Raw genomic sequence first — 24,653 nt, forward strand, 5'->3', positions numbered from 1 at the left:
ATTAAATTTAATCAAATCAATAAATTAATTAAACCATAGACTCGATCAAATCAGGATCATTTCTCCCTTACCGATTAGGTCATCTCATAACCTAATCAGATCTGACCTGATTGAATCAAATTCAATCAGATTTGATCCAGACTTTAATACTCAATCAAATTAAGCTAATTAATATTTTAATCACTAATTAATCCTTCATTAATGATAGAATGCAAGTCTAGTGGGACTCTTCTCTAGAGTCTCCGTCCAGTGGGACTCTTCAGAAGAGTACCCATCTAGTGGGACTCTTCAGCAGAGTCTCCATCTAGTAAGACTCTTCACCAGAGTCTCCATCTATTGGGACTCTTCATATTAGCCATGTGATTGAAGAGAAACTTCTAATGTGTGTGACCTCATAGGTTCGAACCTAAGCCGGCAGCACAGGAACTAATTTCTGTACCAATCGGAGTAACCATCTAGCAATGGTGCCCGACGTTTGGATAGGCCGAATGTATGCAAAGCAACACTCAAGAACCTATTTGGATATAGTTACCATATAATTCATTCCTTTGACCCTTGATGCTAGGATGACTTAGAGTTTAAACTGTCAACTTTTAATAGTACATTCATTATGTGTCCCAACCTAATAAATCTTGTAATTTCTCACAAAGATTTTTCTGGCCAAGATTTTACTAAATTGAAATATAAAGTATTCTCTTCAATCTTTTAGAGTGGTCAATTCCATCTTGACTCATGCACCGACTTCACAAGTACTTGACTATGCCCAAAAATCTTTCGATCCTGAATTAAAATTTAGATGGTCTGGCACCAAAGCACAGTGAGTTGCTTACAAGTCACTGTGGTGATCTTAGTTTGAGAGGATACTTATATCCATATCCCTTCGGAGTGACTCTTGATAGCAGAGTGCTCCAGAGTTGATCACGTTCAATGAAATGTACTCCTACATTTCACCTGTATGCCATACTAGCATCTCTACGCTCCTTGATTAAGAGGATGACTAATGATATATGGCACACAACGACCTACACCTGATATGTCTATCATCTTAGTAATAGCATATCATTTATTCATGAACACATTTAAGGACTAAATGATAAATCCTCCTTTATCAATTTAAAATAGATCTAAGGACTTTCATCATAACACAGACGTTCAATGTAGAAGATGTATAAGCTTATGATAAAAATTTTTAAATAAATATTTTATTAATTAATTCATATACACATCAAATAGCACAACCATCAACAGGTTGACGATTGGCTTTGGGACATATTTTTCAATAGATTATCCAATCCAAGTACTTTGCTACTCAAATCATCTAATCTAACATATAAAAAGTCAGATATGAAAATAAAATATATGTAGATCTAATATAAATAACAAATAATTAGATCTAAAGATATATTATTAGATCTAAAAGCAAATTAAATCATATCATAAGGAACATGGCTTTGATACTAATTGAAAGAAACATAGGTAGTACTACACATACAATTTTAAAAATTTATGCAGTGAAACTATTAGATTAAATGATTTAATCTAATTTATATGCATAAGATCTACTACCATGTCAAGATCTATAATATGATTTAACATGCATATAAGATCTGAAAATAAAACTTACATCGATTTAATCGGTGTGCAATCTAGATCTAACCCTTAGATCTATCAAAAATAATCAAGTAAGTTTAGAAACCATTATTGAGCTATATACTGTTGATCTCTGCTGGTCCAATATTTGGATAGGTACCTCTTCTAATTTCTTGTAACCGCACAAAGTCATCCGACCTCTATAGAACATCCACATGAAGACTAGTACAGATCAGGCTACTTGGAAGTGCTAGCTTGCAAGGATCTTCGAGGCTGATTTCTCCCTTCTTCTTCAAAAATTTTGGATGCTCCAATGGAAGATAATATTTGGAGGAGGAAAAGGAGAGAAGAAGGAGCTCTGAAGAAAAAATAAAGTAGTAAAGGATTCAAGATGGGGCGTCCACTATTGGAACCCCCTTTATATAGAAAAGGGCTAGGGTTTTGGGTCAAAGGGAGAAGGCACCAATAGAGTCCACGCCAAAACAATTTGGGCATCCCAAAATTTTCAAAAATAGCCTTTGGCATGATGAAGGAGATTTGATTCTCACACATCCAAAAACTCTTCAAAGAAAATAAGAAAAAAATTAATGGATGCCTCTCTTCTTTCTATGTTTGAAAATTTTCTTTCCTTCTTATCTCTTTATCTCTAATTCAGATCACATTCGAATTAGACAGGAGATAAGATCATGACTCATCATGCTATTGTAATGTAGCAAAATATGTAAATTAAATAATTTAATATATAAATATATGTAATCAGATTACTAAACCATACAATTAGGACCTATAATATGTCATATTGCATTTATAGGTCAAAAAATAGAAGCTTTGGTATTGATCAAATCAATATCGTAGATCTAAAATAGTTTTAGATCTAAAACCTAGATCACATCTAGGTAAGAGAAGAGATTAGATCTCTTATCTTTGTGCAGGTCGAAAACTCTACGATTGATTTTCTTTGTTGCCTTTGAAGCCGCATACGCATCCGGCCTCTACAGAAGATCCACACGAGGCTACAACAAAATCAGAGGTTCATCGAACGAAGATTCGCTCATAGTGCTAGCTTCTTGCGGATCTCTCTAGATGGTTAATCTAAAAATATTCTTCGAATCTCTTGGACAATCCAAGAGATGAAGAATATGAGGAGGAATGAGTGAGAAGTCAAACCCTTGGACCTTCCTAAAATCAGAAATAATATATAATAGAAAAGGTCCTAGGAGAAGATAGATCTTCTCTTTCAGGACATCAACGATTGATATCCTGAGAACATCTCTATGCTAGAACAGAAGAAGACTTTCTTCTCTAGATGTTTCTCAAACTTTCAGATCTTATGTTATCTGATTTTTCTCATAGAAAAATCTCATGATTGATGGAGAAGAAGGGTTCTAAACGAAACCCTAAGAGATGACCTTCTTTTCTTCTTCTTCTCTCATCAGGACATGATCAGATCATATCCAAAATTAGATCACCATGCCTCAACTCATTGGAGCATAGATCCACCATGCCATCCCTCTTTCTCTCTCAGATTTTTATCACATAAAAATTACAAAAATAAAGAAAATAAACTGAAAGAAAAATAATAAGAGAAGACAATCTTCTCTCTTACCTTTTGTCTCTACAAGATATCAACTTTTGATGTCTTGATAGAAGACTCTCCTCTGAGGAAACTACCACCTCAAAATACCCATGCCATCCTCTTTCTTCTATGCCTTTTCTATGAAAAAACCATAGATTTCTGACTCTCACCTCCTATCATATAGGAGTCACCACTAGATAAGGTAGACTAGGTCAAATGACCTAGTCAAATAAGGAAACCATGGGGTGTCCAACTCTTGGATGCCCCTTTCCTTATTATCTGCATGGAGATCAGGAAACCACACACAAAAGAGGTGACAAAAAGAAAAAGTAGGCATGGAGAAAGTTGGTACAAGAGAGGGGAGAGGAGTTTTTGTCAAGAGAGACTTTTTCGAAGGAAATAAACCCAAACCACTTTCCATAATGAACCAAATCAAATCTGATTCAAATCTCTAGAATAAGTGGTATGAGATTACATTCCTTAGATGTGAATATCATATAAAAAATATCTAGAAATAAATATGTGGGCATGGGCTTTCTTAGGTGGCGCAAGGGAGAAGATGGAATCCTAGTCTAACTAGGATTCTCATAAAGACTAGGTCAAACTCTTTGAACCCAATGTTGATTAATTGCAACCTAATTAAGGGTGATCCTAGTCCAACTAGAAGCCCAATTAAATTAGATTAAATCATATTTAATTTTTATTTAAATCCTAACTTAATTCAAAATTAGGTGCATACAAGTCCTAATTGAACAGGGACTTGTTCTCCCTTGCAATTGACTTATCCAATAAACCAATTAGACTTAATCCAATTAAGTCTAAATTAATTCTAATTGAATCAAATTCAATTAGACTTGATCTCAGCCTAATTGCTCAATCAGATTAAGCCAATTAGCAATCCAATTGCTAATTGATCCTCCTGCAACACTTGCATTAGGTCAAACATCAATCACATTGATCGTTTAACCTTAGAACGATTCTCAATCATCGATTAATCATCTGATTAGATTATAACCTCTTATGTATGTGACTCTATAGGTTTGAACCTAAGTCGGTAGCACAGGAATCAATTTTTGTACCAGTCAAAGTAACCATCTAGCAATAATTCTCGATGTCTAGATAGGTCGAATGTATGCAAAGCAACATTCTAAGAATCCTGACCCATGGTTACTGTATAATTCATCCCTTTGATCAATAATGCTCAAGATGAATTTGAGTATGCTATCAACACTCATACAAGTCATCTCTATTGTGTCTCAAAATTTTGCAAATCTCGTGACTCCTCACGAGGATTATCCGGCCAAGGTTTTGCTAAATTGAAACACAGCGAGACATTCTCTTTCTGAAGTTAATCAGGAGTGGTCAATCCCATCTTGACTCATACATCGACTTCACAAGTATTTGACTATACCCAAAAATTTTTTGAACCTATATTAAAAGTACAGGTAGTCCGACACCAAAGTACAGTAAGTTGCTTGCAAGTCACCGTGGTGATCTCAGGTTGGAGGGACACTTATACCCATTGGCCTTAACTAGCTACTCTTGATAGTAGAGTGTTACATTGGTCACGTTCAGTGCAGATGTACTCCTACATCTCACCTGGATGCCATACCAGTGTCTCCACACCACTTGGTTACGAGGACAACCAACGCATATGGCATACAGCGACCTACATTTGATAAATTATCGTCCTTGTTAATAACTTATCATTTGGTCATGAATAATTTAAGAACCATCCGATAAATCCTCTTTTATTGATTGATTGTGGTTCTAAGAACTTCATCATAATTTAGGAGTTCATTTAAGGAAGATAGAACTTTTATGATGAACCTATCAAATAACTATTATTATTAGATAATTCATATACTAATGCCAATCATCTACCACTTAGATGATTGATTTTAGGACATATTTTTTAATAACTCCCACTTATACTAAAGTCAATCAAAATGATATCAAATATCCTATCTTCCACTTGAGTTCGTAGAATTGCTTAGTTTCGAGGCCTTAGCAAATGGGTCGGTCAAGTTCTCCTTTTTTATCGATCTTCTAAAGATCGATGTCACCCTGATCTAAAATCAAAAGTGATAGCAATACAAAGTATGCTAGTCCTTCGATTCTTTAGCCAGAGCTATGGCTCCAGTGCTACGATAGGACTGGACCATCGATGGAGGGTGCCACTTCCAACCTGCTAATGAAGCTCAGCAACTACACAGCTTACATGGCAGCATCATATGCTACGATGTACTCTACATCATTAACTGAGTAGGCTAAAGTATCTTACTTGGAACCTTTCTAGCAGATTGCTCCTACAATTAGGGTATGATCTGACACTTTCTTGTTGTCATCTTGATCTGACTGAAATCAAAATATTCATATGTTTAAAGTCAGTATTTTCATATTTGAGTCACTGGACTTTAGTATTTTCCAAATACCTAAGGATTGTCTATACAATCTTCCAGTGGTTCTTACTTAGATCAGACTGGTATCTGCTCACTACCATTAGTGAGTATACCATATCTGATCTTGAATATGGAGAAATTAGATGACACCCAAACCTTTATTCCTTGCAATGCTGGAATGCTATTCCGATTAAGAAAATTTCATCCATAGACAACATAAGGAATAACACTACAGAATATTTTGCCCACTTATAAATGCAGGTTCCTTTTTGTTCATAACAAAGACATATGTTCAAAACGTATATTCCAACTCTAAGATAATAGCGAAACGGGCTTTATAGGTCTCCACCTTCTCGTCTGCGCTACTCTGATCCTTTTGAAAAATCCATTCACACCCAATGGGTTTTATCCCTTCAGGTGAATCATCTAGTGTCTATACACTATTGATTTTCATGGACTTCAATTTGGATTTAATGACTCCAAGCCACTTCTTAGAGTTAGACCACTGCATTACATCCCTATAGGTGATCGAATCCTTGTTAATCTCATCGAGCTCAACAGGATCGCCGTCCCAGACCTAGACACTGAAGTATTTGTCTGGCTAATGCGGTACTCTACCAGATCTCCTTAAAGGTGTTACTTTAATGGGCTCTGAGTTTGATCTAATCAAATCTGATTTTGTAGGTTTACTAGGTCGGTTAATTTTCTACCAGTCAAACTTCCAAGTTCAACTTGATAGGCATCAATTTCTTCTCTAAGGAACTCCTTTCCAAAAGGAATATCCTACTGCTGATGAGCATCTTATGTTCTTCAGCATGTTAGAATTAGTAACCCTTAAACACCTATTGGACCAAGAACCAAGTTTATCTGTATGCAAACCTTTGACATAGGCCGATCAACTCCAAACCCAAAGGTGAGAGAGTCTAGGTCTATGCCCGATCCATATCTCATATAGAATCTGTACAACAGACTTACTCAGTATATTTTTAAAGTAAAACAGGTAGTCACACAAGAGCACAATCCTGAAATAGGAAGAGAAGTGAACCCTATCATGGATTGAACCATGTATAACAAAGTTCAACTTCTCCTTTTAGATACACTATGTTCCAAAAAGGAATCCACCGAGAGAGAATCCAATTCTCTCCTAGATATGTCACAAACTCACTGGATAAGTATTCACCTCCTCGATCTGATCGAAGAGTTCTAACACCTTATCCAGTTTGTTTCTATCTTTCATTATTGAATCATTTGAATATTTCAAATGATTCAGGCTAGACGCACCCATGCCCAGATAGGTCATCTGTAATGAAATACTAATATCTTTCTTTGGCACTTAAGTTCACAGGTCCACATACATCATTATGTATGAGACATAGAACTTTATCAGCTCCTTCACCTTTTCTATTAAAAGGTGACTTTGTCATCTTTCCAAGAAAACAAGACTCACAGGCTATCAATGATTCACAATCATTGATGTCGAGGTTTTTCTCTCAAGCTAATCCATTTATCCTATTCTTGTCAAGATGACTAAGCCTATAATACCAAAGATAGACATCCATGACATTATCTAACTTGGGTATGTACATTATACTTAACAGACTGTGCAAATGTTAAATGTCATTTTCTTATTGTCCATGTATTATTGTAACATTATTCATAATAATATCATAATAATGTTATTTTATTAATGAATGATGATCATCTTTGGCCAAAAGGCCAATAAAGATTACATTCATCATAAACAATAGACAATAGTAACAATTACTCTAAATGATAATATTTGAAAATAAGCTCTTTAGTTCTTAAAGTTAGGTTTGGAATAAGACTTCCATCCCTAACATTCAAGAATCTCTCACCATTTTCAAACATTTCACTTACTTATAGTCCTAGCAATAAATTACATAAGACCATCGGTATTTAATACCTAGGTAGTAGAATTACATGGAGAAACTTTAAGGTGTTATTATATAACATCCTTGACAAGCAACTCTTGCTCCTTTCTCTTGTTCAGTCTATTATGGTCAAGAAAAGTAAGACAATTCTTCTTCCTATGACCCTGCTTCTAACAGTAGAAGTAACATACTTGATTTAGGTCAATTTTGGACTAATTGTTTTGACTGAAATAAGAAGCCCCAATACGAACCCATTCGTACTGCTGAACCAAATTCAACTTTCGATACTAATTATCGAAGTTGGGTCCCATAAGTCATCACTGTCTAACAGCGATTGGAGTAATTAAGGTTTAGCCATATTTTGAGAAAAGAGAACAATGACCTAATGTATATGAATTATTTTAAGCCTAGAGACTTGAATTTTAGTCTCAAGGTTCTTCCACTATTTTATTCAAATTGGTAGCCTCTACCTCCAATTTGGAGAATTACTTCAATTTTTTAGTAGGTACTAGAATCCACATAGACTACACACAAGCCCGACTTTGGTCGGCCAATCCATCTGCATCTACGGGTAGGTTCATTAACCAATTGTTTCTCCAAATAACTTTTAGTAATTTAATTTTGCCCCAAAAACCTAATCAGTAGGCTTTGGCCTTCACTGTAAGGATCCGGTTAGGTCCAACCATTAATATGACCATACTTGATGCATCTAACCAACGAATGATTAAGCCCAACTTTGGTTGGCCAACCTAACCACTATTAGAGAGACACTTCCAAATCGTCATATGATGAGTGATAATTTCATTAGTCAACAAGCACCAGGCCTTTGGGTCTGCAATGATTATTGAGTTAATAGACTCATTATCAAATACCTTAATGGGAGGCTATCTGTCATTCCCTCAGGCTTCTCATCCAAAGCCTGATCCAGATTTGTTTGCACCAGAAGATCCTCCATCGAGATTTTCCACATGAAAAAAATTTTCTTGCCATCAAACTTCTCGAATTCGATCTTCATATTGCTGCCCATGACTGGATCCAAGCCAAACAAGCAATATAAAATCAAGAAGTGTAGAATATACCTTGATGGTACCTTGCTGAAAATTTTCAGCACTTGGGATCTTCAACTTCTCATGCTTGGAACCGCTTCCTCACCATCGTGGCTTTGATAACAACTATTGGAGTATGATCCCAGCTCCTCCCATGGACCTTGGGTGCAGCAGAACCAGCAACGAATAGATCTGGAGACTTCTAGATTCGATCTAAGGCCCTTGACGAAATCAGCCTGGTTGCTGTCTTCTTCGTCAGCCTTTCGTTCTAGATGAAGAACACCTCTGAAATCACCTCTAAAAAATCCAAGATCTGGTACCCAACTAGATCAGGCCTGGACCGAGGTCTTTCAATTCATAGATCTTGAATCAGGATATTTTAGATAGAAAAGAAGGTAGATGGAGACAGACCTTGCAGATCTGTCCTGCTGCAGCCTTTCCTGTAGATCTGTTGATGGAGATCTCACCTGCACCTCAAACGACCTCAGATCAACCCCAGATCTGAGAGGGACTTGTATCAAACTCTTCTCAAAAGATTTCAGGTCCTGGACTTGATGTTTGGGTGGTTGCAAGAGAGGGAGAAGAGAGAGAGTCGACGGCTGCAAGGGGGAAGGGGCTAGCGCCTCCTTGCTTTTCTTTCCTTTTATGGACCTCGCGGCAAGAAACCCTAGGGTTTCTTGCTCCTGGGGCATGGAGAATGGCTGGAGAGAGAGGGAGAAGAGAGAGAGAGACTTGGGAGAAAGAGTTCTGTATTTTCTTGGCTTCATCAAACCTATACAAGTACATGTATATATAAACACAGGGTCAAGTGACCCAAACCCAAAACTCCCTTGACCAACTCTATGGGAGATTAGGTTACCCAAGCTCATGTACACCCATGACTCGACCTAATCTCACCTATCCTGGGCCCAGACTTGGCCCATAAAGAGTTGGTCCCTTGAGGCCCACATAACCTAGACCTCAAGAACCCGAAAGGCCCATAGCCTTTCAACCTAGGGCCCAACTAGCCCTAGTGCCTCCATGAATCTCTTATGAATGATGGACCTTGGCCTTAGCCTTGGTCCCCTGGGCCTTGGGCACACCACCTGGATCACAACAATCTCCACCTTGGTGTCCCAAGGCCTCAACCAGCTCCACTCTGTCCATCAGTCGAATCAACTCAACACATCTCTGAAAGCTGTCCCATGGAAGTACCTTCGTAAGTGCATCAGCTGGATTCTCTTTGGTGTGTACCTTTACCAGCTCCACCTCACCATCCTCCACAAGCTCCCTGATTCGATGATACCGAATGTCGATGTGCTTTGTCCTTGCATGATAGACTGAGTTCTATGCTAGTAGAAGTGCACTCTGGCTGTCACAGTGCACTCTAATGGCCCCCTGAGTAAGGCCCATCTCCGTCAACAAACTCTTCAGCCAACTTACCTCCTTAGCTGCTTCTATCAGCCTGATGTACTCCGCCTCTATAGTGGATAGGGCCGTGATAGGCTGCAGACTCGATCTCCAAGAAATAGGACCTCCATACAGGCTAAAGATGAAGCCTGTTGTAGACCTCCGGGTATCCACATCTCCACCGAAGTCTGCATCTACATAATCTCCAATCAGCCCCTGAGCCTCCCTGGACATGCCGGAGTATCCCACTGCACCTTCTCGCTATCCGTAGCAGATGCCAACTCCAACTGAACCCGCCAGGTATCTGAATATCCACTTCAGAGCTCTCTAGTGCTCCCTACAAGGCTGCGCCATGAACCTGCTAACCTGACTCACTGCATGAGCGATGTCTGGCCTACAACAGACCATCGCATACATCAAGCTCCCAACTCCTGAAGCATAAGGAACCTTCTCCATCTCTTGAGCCTCCACCTCAGTCTGTGGCACCATGGTCTTCAAGAGTCTGAAGTGACCGGCAAGTGGAAGCTCCGTCGGCTTTGCTCCCTTCATCCCGAACCTCTCTAAGACCTTTTGTATGTAGCCCCCCTGAGATAGATGCAGCACCCTTCGGGCTCGGTCTCTGAAAATCTCCATGCTTAGGATCTTCCTTGCAGGGCCCCAATCCTTCAGCTCAAACTCCCGAGATAAGGATGCCTTCAGATCCTATACAACCTTCCTACTCTTGCGTGCTATAAGTATGTCATCCACATACAAGAGTAGGAACACCCTAGAACCATCCTCAAGAGACTAAACATAAACACAGGGATCAAACTTGCACCTGAAAAGTCTAATGCTGCGCACATAGGAGTCGAACCGCTTGTACCATTGCCTCGACGACTGCTTCAGCCCGTATAGAGACTTCTGCAACAAACAAACCTTTCCCTCTGATCCTGGATCCCTGAAATCGGGTGGCTACTCCATGTAAATCCTCTCCTCCAAATGCCCATGGAGGAACGCCGTCTTGACATCCATCTGCTCCAGCTCTAAATCCTGAGCTACTACAATGCTCAACAGCACTCTGATGGAAGTATGTCTGACGACGGGAGAGAAGACCTCGCTGAAGTCGATGCCTTCCTTCTGGGAGTATCCCTTGGCCACTAACCTCACCTTGAATCTGATACCTCCCTGCTCTGAAGGCCCTTCCTTGCGACTGTAGACCCATTTGCAACCAATGGGCCTCTTCCCCTGTGGCAACTGCACTAATCGCCACGTCTGGTTCTGGTGGAGAGACTGCATCTCCTTGGACATCGCTTGGACCCACCGCTCTCTGTCCTGGCTCTCAATAGCCTCTTGATATGTATATGGATCTTCATTCGCTATCACCAGGGCATATGACAGCATCTCCTCGAAGCCATATTGGTCCGGTTGCTTGATGGTCCTCTTGGGCTTGTGTAGGGCAACACCGATATCAGTCCTCGGTCCAGCTCGCTCCTACTAGACCTCTCCACCTCGATCATCCATCCGAGTCCTCTCTACCTGTGGAGATATCTTAGGTAGGTTCTCCACCTGAATGTCATGTCCTCCTGTAGTACCTGCAAGAGGCAAAATCAAAGAGGTTAGCTGTCCAGCAGTGCCCTGCTAGACCTCCTCCTGCTCCTGCTGCTCCTCCATGCCTACTCGCCTCTGTAGGACTGACTCCTCATCAAAAGTCACATCCTGACTAATGATGACCTTCTTTTCCAAGGGATCCCACAGCCTGTATCCCTTGACTCCTTGCGGATAGCCTAGAAACACCGTCTTGCGTGATCTGGCATCTAGCTTGCTCCACTCACCAGCTCCAATGTGCACATAGGCCGTGCACCCAAATACCCATAGATGGCCCAGCCCAACTATCCTCCTAGACCACACCTCCTCTGGAAGTCTGCCATCCAACCTAATGTGAGGTGACCGATTGACCAAGTAATCCGCTGCATCAACTGTGTCAACCCAGAACTCTTTTGGAAGCCCTGCCTGCAGCCTCATGCATCGTGCCTTTTCCAAAAGTGTTCTGTTCATCCTCTCAGCCACCCCATTCTGCTGTGGAGTCCCCTTAACTGAGAAGTGTCTCCTGATCCCACACTTCTCACAGTAGTCCTAGAACTCTCTGCTGGTGTACTCCCCGTCATTGTCTGACCTCAGACACTTCACACTCCTCCCCTGTTCCTTCTCCACCTCAGCTCTCCAGATCTTGAACTTGGTGAAGACCTTTGACTTCTCTCTCATGAAGTAAATCCAGAGTTTTCTTGAGAAATCATCAATCAGGGTCATGAAGTATCTGGCCCCATTCCTAGTTAAAACTGGGGCTGGTCCCCACACATCCGTGTGTACTAACTCCAGAGGAGCTGCACTGCGGGCTGTACTAATGTTGAACTGAACTCTCCTCTGCTTTTCCATCTGGCAAGGCTCACAGATCTCCCCTGTAGCACCATCCTCCAGATCAGAGATGAGTCCTCTCTTGCTCAACTCCCTCAGCCCCTTGTCACCCATGTGGCCTAGGCGGTAGTGCCACATCCTGTAAGCCCCCTGCTGGTCCTGTGCTGCAGCTGCTGCATCAGACTCTCTGGTCACCACAGATCCCTCCATGTGATAGAGGTTATTGTCCAACCTCCTACCTCTCATCACTACCATAGCTCCATTGGAGATGTTCAGTACTCCGCTTCTCGCCCTACTGCTGAAGCTGTATCCACTGTGCTCCAAGTAGCCTAGTGACACTAGATTCTTTTCCAGCTCCGGGATGTGCTTTACATTTGTCAATATTTTTACAATCCCATCAAACATCTTCACCCTGACTGTCCCTATCCCAGCCACCTTGCAAGGATGATTGTCGCCTAGAGTCACTGATCCCTTATTTGTCTTGGTGTATGTCTCAAACCAAGACCTATGTGGTGTGTAGTGATGTGAGCACGCAGAGTCTAGTGTCCACTCCTCTGTGTAATGCCTGTGACCATCTGATATCACAAGTAGATCATCCTCCACCTGCTGCCTAGCAACTGCACTCACTGATTCTGAGCCACTTCTTTCTCCCTTCTTGCTCTTCCATAGTGGACATTCTCGCTTGAAGTGCCCGAACTCGTTGCACTTGAAGCATTTCACCTCTTTCTTTTCCTTTCTGGACTTGGACCACCCCCTGGACTTGCTTCTACCTCTGCCTCTATCTGTCCTCTCTCCTACTGCCAAACCCTCCTGGGGAGCCTGATCTCTAGTCAAATTTTCTCTTTGCTCATTAGACCTCAGCACCGAGACCATGTCCTCATATTCCAGAGTCTCCTTGCCGTAGAGCAGTGTAGTCACCAAAGAGTCATATGATCCCGACAGTGAACACAAAAGCAACAAGGACTTGTCCTCCTCATCCAGCTTCACCCCGATATTCATCAACTCCGTGCACAACTGGTTGAACCTCTGAATGTGGCCAATCACATCAGATCCCTCCTGCATCCGAAGACTGTACAACCTCTTCTTCAGTATTAGCTTGTTGCACATATTCTTCCCCATATACATGGTGTGCAACTTCGACCAAAGGCCCTTCAGGGTCTTTTCTTCCAACACCGAATACAACGCCACATTCGCCAAACATCCTCTGATCTCCGAGCATGCTTTCTTCTCCAACGATGCCCACTGTCTATCTGTCATTCCCTCAGGCTTCTCATTCAAAGCCTGATCCAGATCTGCTTGCACCAGAAGATCCTCCACCCAAATTTTTCACATGAAAAAATTTTTCTTGCCATCAAACTTCTCAAAATCGACCTTCATATTGCTGCCCATGACTGGATCCAAGCCAAACAAGCAATATAAAATCATGAAGTGTAGAATATATCTTGATGGTACCTTGCTGAAAATTTTCAGCACTTGGGATCTTCAACTTCTCGTGCTTGGAACCACTTCCTCACCACTGTGGCTCTAATACCAACTATTGGAGCATGATCCCGGCTCCTCCCATGGACCTTGGGTGCAGCAGAACCAGCAACGAACAGATCTGGAGACTTTTGGACTCGATCTAAGGCCCTTGACGAAATCAGCCTGGTTGCTGTCTTCTTCGTCAGCCTTTCATTCCAGATGAAGAACGCCTCTGAAATCATCTCTGAAAAATCCAAGATCTGGTACCCAACCAGATCAGGCCTGGACCGAGGTTTTTTAATTTGTAGATCTCAAATTGGGGCATTCTAGATGGGGAAGATGGTAGATGGAGACAGACCTTGCAGATCTGTCCTGCTGCAGCCTTTCCTGTAGATCTGTTGATAGAGATCTCACATGCGCCTCAAATGACCTCAGATCAATCCCAGATTTGAGAGGAACTTGTATAAACCTTTTCTCAAGAGATTTCAGGTCCTAGACCTGATGTTTGGGTGGCTGCAAGAGAGGGAGAAGAGAGAGAGTCGGCGGCTGCAAGGGGAAAGGGGCTAGCACCTCCTTGCTTTTCTTTCCTTTTATGGACCTCGCGGCAAGAAACCCTAGGGTTTCTTGCTCCTGGGGCATGGAGAATGGCTGGAGAGAGAGGGAGAAGAGAGAGAGAGAGACTTGGGAGAAAGAGTTCTGTATTTTCTTGGCTTCATCAAACCTATACAAGTATATGTATATATAAACACAGGGTCAAGTGACCCAAACCCAAAACTCTCTTGACCAACTCTATGGGAGATTAGGTTAACCCAAGTCCATGTACACCCATGACTCGACCTAATCTCACCTATCCTGGGCCCAGACCTGGCCCATAAAGAGTTGGTCCCTTGAGGCCCACATAACCTAGACCTCAAGAACCCGAAAGGCCCACAGCCTTTCAACCTAGGGCCCAACTAGCCCTAGAGCCTCCATGAATCCCTCATGAATGATGGACCTTGGCCTTAGCCTTGGTCCCCTAGGTCTTGGGCACACCACCTGGATCACAACAATAATTTCATTAGTCAACAAGCACCAGGCCTTTGGGTCTGCAATGATTATTGAGTTAATGGACCCATTATCAAACACCTTAATGGGAGGCTATGACTCAGTTATCTCTATAACTTTGTCATTTTAAAGATCTAATAATTTTAGAGGATTTAAAATTATTAGTGATTTAAGGATAGAAAGGACATGGACCAATTTGCTCCCACTGACTTCACCAAGTCAAGTCCTCCCACTGACTTCTCAAGTCATTAACAAGAACTAGGATCAAATTTGATCCATGGACACCTAGATCAGTCTCACTGAATGAAATCAGACTCACTGATTTTCTATGTGACATGGGTTAGCACGAATCAATGAGCAACCTAATCAAGACCAAATTAACCACATTGGTCAGGTAAGTATGATCGGTAGGAGGGTCTGCCAAAGCTTGTCTTAGACACCATAAGAAATGGCCAGGTAAGCGGACTGCCAATTAAAAACCATCGGTCTGATTTACCATAGACACCAACTGATTTATCAATTTTAATTTGGTCTGCCTAAAGACTCGGGCTCAGCCGCTGAACCACGAACAGTGTCCATTTGTTAGATATACGGACTTTGATTAACTACAACTATTGAAGTGATCTATAAAAATGACCTAATCTTAATTTACTTTCAATTAGGTTTTGTTGGTGCAGAATTCCGTCGATGCTGAAGAAGCTAGAGTCGAGGGGATCATGGCCGCCACCGGGACCTACAAGGAAAGTCTAAACCGGAGTTGGGGGTGCTCCGACAAGACCCTCCGATGCTCAACTCAGTACTCTGCTTCAACAAAAATGGAGCATTTGAATGAGATTTTAGTAAAGTTTAAAGATAGTGCTTAGAGCTTAGAGGAAAACATATCGGGGGGGTCCCTTTTATAGACAAAAGAGCGTAACTGATTGACAGCAATGTCCGTAACTGCCTGGTAGTGGGTCATTTGGGGCCATGTGGAGTTTGTTATGGAGAGTGGAGTGGTGTCCGTTATCACGACTTGCTGGAGAGTGGTGGGGCCACGTGGAGTTTGTTACAGAGAGTAGAGCGGTGTCCATTGTCATGACTTATCGGAGAGTGGTGGGGCCACATGGAGTTTGTTACAAAGAGTGTAGTGGTGTCCGTTGTCGCGACTTGTCGGGAAGTTCGGGCTAGACGGCTGATGCTCGGTTGGGATGTCTGGTGGAGCAGAATAGCTCTCTGTCTCGGTAATCTAAGAGAAGATCAGAAGTTTTCGAGGTCACTGATGGGTTAACTGTTGTTGGGTGCCTTAGGCATTGACGCTGCAAATGGAAATCATCTACTGTAGAAGTTCGGACCGAAACTTTCTATTGGAGAAATCCAATTGGAGTCCGATTGCTAGAGAAGTCCATCTGGAATTTATCTGATGTAGAAGCTTGTCTGAAGACTGTTCACTGGAGAGATCCGGTTGCATGAGGAATCCGACAGAAGGTCGACTGATATCAAAATTCTGAAGGCGCTATAGAAGGTTGACCGATAGAAGAGTCCGAAAGGCGTTGTGGAAGTTCATCCACTGGAGGAGTCTGGAGGACACTGTGGAAGGTCGACTACTGGAGGAGTTCGGATGGTACTATGGAAGCTCGGACGGTCGGGGAAGTTCAGAAAGACGTCGCATAAGGTTGGAAGCCGGAAGAGTCCTGGGAGGGTTGGCCTCTTACGAACTTCGGTTGGGATTATTTTATACCCAACACTAGTCCCCATACTTTCGAGATTGGATTTCGAATAAAGGAAGCACAGAGAAATTTTCACAGCCAAAGTTGCCCCCCTTGATTTTCGTACTCGATTGTTTCCAGATATTTTGATGTTTGGTGCATCGGTGCTGGAGTCTTTTCAAATCGAGGCGATTCGAAAAGATTTTTTCAAAATTCTCGTTGGAGCATCATCCTAGGTATGGTGCAATAATAATTCTGTCAGTTATCAGCCATCTGCCACGATGAGTGGGACACATGATGGTTGTAGATCGGCCAAAGAAGATCTACAATCATTATTGCGTCGGACCCTAAGGTCTATTTAAACCCATCCTCTTCCTTCAGGGGTTTCACCTTGCCTGAGATTTTTTTTCGATCCCCTCTTCTTCCCTGAGAGCTTCATCCTCCTCCAGCATCCCTCTCGATCTTAGGCGCCCTTCAGGTCGACCTCCATCGCCTTTGTTGCCCTCCTGTACCTCTGGAACCAGCCTAGGCTAGTTTCGAAACCCTTCTTTTTTTTGCTGTTCTTCTGTTTTTCTTCCTCTACATTCTGTCCATTCGGTTTCTCCACGAGCGCCTTGTTTCCTATTTTTTCTAATTTTTTTGAGATTTTTTAGAGTTTTTATTTGATTCAAAATATCCTCCAACACTTCCTTCTCTAGCAGTTCTAGAAGTTTGTCAGCTCCAGCCCCCCAAAATCCTAATACTGTAGATGAACCCATACTTAGGGTCGAACCTCATTCGATCTTTGTACCAGACACCATTCCTAGCTCTTTGACCTCGGACGAACTCTCGCTGATTAAGATTCAGTACGGGGTTCCTCCGGAGTATGAGCTTGAGCTTCCCGAGCCAACTGACCGAGCTAGCGCCCCTCCCCCTGGCCATTTTTGTTTATACCAGGAAGCCTTCCGCATCGGGCTTCGACGTCCACTCCCACCTTTTATTGTTGCTCTTTTTTGTTTTTTAAATATTTCTCTAGTTTCTGTAGCACCGAACTCCTTTAGGTTTCTGATAGAATTTCTTTCCCTTTGTCATTTAGCTGAAGTCTGGCCAACTCTTCTCTTGTTTAGAAACTTTTATACCTTTAAGCGTCACTCTTCGACAAAAGACTGGTGGTACTTCTGCCTCCAGTTCGGTAGAAAGGGGTTGCTGAAAGGTGCCCCCTCTTCTATCCACAACTTGTGCGGCATCTTTCTGAACTCCCCCGGTCGTCTGAGCTTCCACAGTACCATCCGGACTCCTCCAGCAGTTGACCTTCCATAGTGTCCTCCAAACTCCTCCAGTGGACGAACTTCCACAATACCTTCCAGACTCTTCTATCGGTCAACCTTCTATAGTGCCTTCCTAATTTCGATATCGATCGACCTTCTATCGGATTCCTTATGCAACCGGACCTCTTCAGCGGACAGTCTTCAGACAAGCTTCTACATCAGACAAATTACAGATGGACATCTCTAGCAATTGGACTCCAGTCGGATTTCCCCAACAGAAAGTTTTTATCCGAACTTCTATAGCAGATGACTTCCATCTGCAGCGTCAACACCTAAGGCACCCAACAATAGTTAACCCATCAGTGACCTCGAAAACATTCGAGCTTCTCTTAGATTACTAAGACAGAGAGCTATTCCACTCCACCAGATGTCCCAACCGAGCTTCAACCATCCGGCCCAAACTTTTCGGCAAGTCGCGACAAGGGACACCACTCCACTCTCTGTAACAAACTCCACGTGGCCCCACCACTCTCCGACAAGTCACGACAACAGACACCACTTCACTCTCTGTAACAAACTCCACGTGGCCCCACCACTCTCCAGTAAGTCGCGATAATGGACACCACTCCACTCTCTGTAACAAACTCCATATGGCCCCGAACGGCCCACTACCAGGTAGTTACGGACATCACTGTCAATCGATTACGCTCTCCCATCTATAAAAGGGACCCTCCAGATACGTTCTCCTCTAGGCTCTAAGCACTATCTCTAAACTCTGCTAAAATTTTATTCGAGTGCTCCATTTCTGTTGAAGCAGAGTACTGACTTGAGTGTCAGAGGATCTTGCCGGAGCATCCCAAACTCTGATTTAGACTTTCCTTGCAGGTCCCGACGGCAGCCGTGATCCCCTCGACTCCAGCTTCTCCGGCATCGATGAAATTCTGCACCAATAGGTTTGATCAATTTCTTAACTTAGTCCATATTTAATCTAACCCTAGGTCTAACCCAGTTAATGACCTGATCAAAGCTAACCCATTACCCTTTAACCCATGTTTTATGAAATTGTCTTAGGATCTTTAAATCACAAACCTAGATTCTAAACAATCACTTAATTCTTTTAATTAAGTTCATGGCTGAGGGTTGGGGTTCGGCATTTCGAAAACCATTTTCAACTTTTGAAAGGTTTAATACAATCTAGTGTTGTTTCACTAAATAGGTCGACTCATTTAAAAAATGGGTTGGCTTATTTCACTAACAAACACTAATTGTAGGTTAAAATAATTAAAATCAGTCAGAAAAATAATTTAGCCAACTTTTCAGTCGAGCTGGCTCGGATCCTATCCGAGCCAGCCCAATTTTCAAGCGAGCTGGCTCGATTCCTAATCGAGCCGGTCCGAACAGCATTCTACAAAGCCAACTTTTCAGTCGAGCTGGCTCGGATCCTATCCGAGCCGGCCCAATTTTTAGGCGAGCCGGGCCTGAACAGCATTCTACAATGCTATTTCAAGTTGGCATGCTGGTCGAGCTGGCCTAATTTTAGAGAGCGCCAGCTTGATCAGTAAATAGAATCTTCGTAAGATTCTATTTTTGGCTGATTTTAATATATGTACATTACATAAAAATTTATGAAATAAAATAGACCTAATCTAAAATATTAGAGATAAGATTTATTTAATTTTTTTTTTTTAATTTTTTAGATCACGACGTACCAGGACAACCTTTGCACTGTAAGGGGTAAACCTTACAGCAGGACAACCTACAGTCTGTATGATCATTATTTTATTTTTTAGATTTATTTTAATGCAATCATAAACATGTTATAAAAGAACCTAGATGCTCTGATACCACTGATGAAAAAAGTACAGGATTTCATACATGAATTTTAAAATATTTTTGAAATGTAATGCAGTGAAATATGTAAATTAAATAATTTAATCTATAAATGCATATAATCAGATTACTAAACCCTACAACTAGGACCTATAACATGTCATATTGTATTTATAAGTCAGAAAATAAAAGCTTTGGTATTGATCAAATCAATACCCTAGATCTAAAACAGTTTTAGATCTAAAACCTAGATCACATCTAGGTAAGAGAAGAGATCAGATCTCTTACCTTCGTGCGGGTCAAGAACTCCTGATTGATTTTCTTTGTTGCCTTTAGAGCCGCACATGCATCCAACCTCTACAGGAGATCCACATAAGGCTGCAACAAAATTGGAGGTTCATCGAACGAAGATCCGCTTGAAGTACAAGCTTCTTGCGGATTCCTCCGGATGGTTAATCTAAAAATATTTTTCGGATCTCTTGGATATTCCAAGAGATGAAGAATATGAGGAGGAATGAGGGAGAAGTCAAACCCTTGGACCTCCCTAAAATCAGAAATAATATATAATAGAAAAGATCCTAAGAGAAGACAGATCTTCTCTTTCAGGACATCAACGATTGATGTCCCGAGAACATCTCTATGCTAGGACATGAGGAGACCTTCTTCTCTAGATATTTCTCAGACTTCTAGATCTTATGTTATCTGATTTTTCTCATAGAAAAATCTCATGATTGATGAAGAAGAAGGGTTCTAAAAGAAACCTTAAGAGATGACCTTCTATTCTTCTTCTTCTCTCATCAGGACATGATCAGATCATGTCTAAAATCAGATCACCATGCCCCAACTCATTGGAGCATAGATTCACCACACCATCCCTCTTTCTCTCTTAGATTTTTATCACATAAAAATCACAAAAATAAGGAGAAAATAAACTGAAAGAAAAATAATAAGAGAAGACAATCTTCTCTCTTACCTTTTGTCTCTACAAGACATCAACTTTTGATGTCTTGATAGAAGACTCTCCTCCAAGAAAATTGGCACCTCAAAATACCCATGCCATCCTCTTTCTTGTCTACCTTTTCTATGGAAAAACCATAGATTTCTGACTCTCACCTCCTATCATATAGGAGGCACCACTAGATAAGGTAGACTAGGTCAAATGACCTAGTCAAATAAGGAAACCATGGGGCATCCAACTCTTGGATGCCCCTTTCCTTATTATCTACATGGAGATCAGGAAACCACCCATAAAAGAGGTGGTAAAAAGAAAAGGTAGGCATGGAAAAAGTTTGCGCAAGAGAGGGGAGAGGAGTTTTTGTCAAGAGAGACTTTTTCAAAGTAAATAAACCCAAACCACTTTCCATAATGAACCAAATCAAATCTGATTCAAATCTCTAGAATAAGTGGTGTGTGATTACATTCCTTAGATGTGGATATCACATAAAAAATATCTGAAAATAAATATGTGGGCATGGGCTTTCTTAGGTGGCGCAAGGGAGAGGATGGAATCCTAGTCTAACTAGGATTCTCATGTAGACTAGGTCAATCTCTTTGAACCCAATCCAGATTAATTACAACCTAATTAAGGGTGATCCTATTCCAACTAGGAGCCCAATTAAATTAAATTAAATCATATTTAATTCTGATTTAGATCCTAACTTAATTAGGAATTAGGTGCATACAAGTCCTAGTCGAATAGGGACTTGTTCTTCCTTGCAACTGACTTGTCCAATAAATCAATTAGACTTAATCTAATTAAGTTTAAACTAATTTTAATTAAATCAAATTCAATTAGACTTGATCTCAGCCCAATTGCTCAATCAGATTGAGCCAATTAGCAATCCAATTGCTAATTGATTCTCCTGCAACACTTGCATTAGGTCAAACATCAATCACATTGATTGTTTAACCTTACAATGATTCTCAGTTATCGATTAACCATCTGATTAGGTTACAACCTCTTATGTGTGTGACCCTATAGGTTCAAACCTAAGCCAGCAGCACAGGAACTAATTTTTGTATTAGTCGAAGTAACCATCTAGCAATGGTTTTCGATGTCCAGATAGGTCGAATGTATGCAAAGCAACATTCTAAGAACCCTGATCAATAATACTCAAGATGACTTTGAGTATGCTATCAATACTTATACAAGTCATCTCTATTGTGTCTCAAAATTTTGTAAATCTCATGACTCCTCACGAGGATTACCCAGGCCTAGGTTTTGCTAAATTGAAATACAGTGAGACATTCTCTTCTTGAAGTTAATCAGGAGTGGTCAATCCCATCTTGACTCACACACCAACTTTACAAGTACTTGACTGTACCTAGAAACCTTTCGAATCTATATTAAAAATACAGGCAGTCCGACACTAAAGTACAGTGAGTTGCTTGCAAGTCATCATGATGATCTCAGGTCGGAGGGACACTTATATCCATTGGCCTTAGCTAAGTACTCTTGACAGTAGAGTGTTACATTGATCACGTTCAGTGTAGATGTACTCCTACATCTCACCTGGATGCCATATCAGTGTCTCCATACTAATTGGTTATGAGGACAACCAACGCATATGGCATACAACGATCCACACTTGATAAGTTATCATCCTTGTTAATAACTTATCATTTGATCATGAATAATTTAAGAACTATCTGATAAATCTTCCTTTATCGATTGATTATGGTTTTAAGGACTTCATCATAATTTATGAGTTCATTTAAGGAAGATAGAACTTTTATGATGAGCGTGCCAAATAACTATTATTATTAGATAATTTATATACTAATTTCAATCATCTACCACTTAGATGATTGGCTTTAGAACATATTTTTCAATAGCTATGCCACCCACTCTTACTAAGCCCACTCTCTTAACACCAAAAATCTCTAGCCAAATCCAATTTGACATTGAGATCCAAAGCATGGGTCCAGGGTGGCATAAGGATAAAGAGATAGAATTCTTGTTAGCTTGGACTCTTCGTTTTCAAATTAATTCTAAATCAAATCAAATCTGATTTGAATCGAATGATAGAAATGAATCTAATCTAATTAGAAGCTTAATTATCTCAATAAATTTTTAATCTAATTAAAAATTAGCTGAGCCCAAGTTCTGATCGAATCAGGATCAATTTTTTTTTACAATCAGGCTAGATCAAATCAAACCCAATCTAAGTCAAATTGAATCTAATTCAATTAGACTTGATCCAAAGCTCTTTGCTTAATAAAATTGAGTCAATTAGCAATCTAATTACTAATTAATTCTTTATTAATAGTAGAGTCCCAGTCCTAGTGGGACTCCTCACCAGAGTCACAATCAAATTAAACTCTTCAGCCATAAGATCTGACCAAATCTTCTAATATGTGTGATCCCATAGGTTCAAACCTAAGATGGTAGTATAGAAATAATTTTTTATACTAATCAACGTAACTATCTAGCAATGGGATCTGATGTCCGGATAGGTCGAAAGATTGTAAAGGAACATTTTAGAACCTATTGGCATATGGTTATCGTATAATTCATCCTTTTGACCCTAATGCTCAAGATGAGCTAGGATTTGACTGTCAACCCTAATATAGTCAACCATATTATATTTCTGTTGGGAAATATATCCCAAAAAGCCAATCGTCAAACTGTTGACGGTTGAGCAACCAAGTATTATAATTGATTTGTTAATAAATAAAATATATTTGGCATCTTCATCATAAGCTTTCATCTTCTAATGAACTCCGTTGTTATGATGAAGTCCTTAGGACTATTTAAGTTCGATAAAGAGAAGATTTATCGATTAGTCCTTAAAACTATTCATGACCAAATGATAAGCTGTTAATAAGGACGACAGCTTCTATCGAGCATAGGTCGCTGTAGGCTATATGGGTTGGTTGTCCTCTTAACCAAGGAGTGTGGAGACACTGGTATGGCATACAGGTGAGATGTAAGGGTACATCATCATTGAACGTGACCAACTCTAGAGTATTTTGCTATCAAGAATGTCTCTGATGGGATATAGGTATAAGTATCCCTTAGACTTGAGATCGCCTTAGTGACTTGCAAGCAACTCACTGTGCTTTGGTACTGGACTAACTGAATTTCTAATTCAGGGATGGAAGACTTCTGGGCACAGTCAAGTACTTGCAAAGTCAGAGTGTGATCGAGATGGGATTGACCACTCCAAGAGTTGGAGAAGAATGAGTCGTTGTATTTCAATTTAGCAAAACCTTGGCCAAGGTAATCTATCAGATGGATTTGATATTTTGAAATACAATGTGGACAACCTAATCAGAGTTGACAGTTGAACTCTGGAGTGTCCTATGATCATTTTGGTCAAGGGGATGAATTATATGAAAACTATATCCGCATGGGTTCTAAGGATGTTGTTCTACACATTCGACCTATCCGGTCGTCGGGTACCATTGCTAGATGGTCACTTCGATTGGTATAAAAATTTATTCCTATGCTACCGGCTTAGGTTCAGACCTATGAGGTCACACACATTAGAGTTCATGATCTGATCAGATGGTTGATCAACGATTAAGAATCATTCTAGGGTTAAATGATCAATACGATTGACATTTAACCCAGTGCAAGTATTGCAGGAGGATCGATTAGCAATTTGATTGCTAATTGACTTAATTTGATTAAGCCAATGGGCTGAGATTAAGTCTAATTAAATATAATTTAATTAGATTTCATTTGGTCTTGATTGGATCAAGTCCAATTGGTTTATTGGATAAGCCAAGTGCAAGGAAAAACTAGTCCTAGTTCAACTAAGACTTGGGTCAATCTAATTTCTAATTTGATTAGAAAATTAAATCAGATTTAAATATAATTTAATTTGATTAAATTAGGTTCTTAATTAGATTAAGACCTATTTTAATTGAGTTGATCTAATTTTGATTTGATTTGATTTGGTTTGGAAAACCAAATTAAAACAAGTCATAAGACAGAATCCTTGTAAGACTAGGATTCCACCTTGCGCCACATAAGCCTTCTCCACGCCCTCTCTCTTATTCAATGCCAATCTCCACTTATTTTGGGTGACAAAAGCCCTCTCCCAGATCTCTCCCACGTTCACAAAAGGTCTCCTCTCTTCTTTCTTACATGGA

The sequence above is a fragment of the Elaeis guineensis genome, chromosome 12, assembly GCF_000442705.2.
Source record: "Elaeis guineensis isolate ETL-2024a chromosome 12, EG11, whole genome shotgun sequence".
Classification (NCBI taxonomy): domain Eukaryota; kingdom Viridiplantae; phylum Streptophyta; class Magnoliopsida; order Arecales; family Arecaceae; genus Elaeis; species Elaeis guineensis.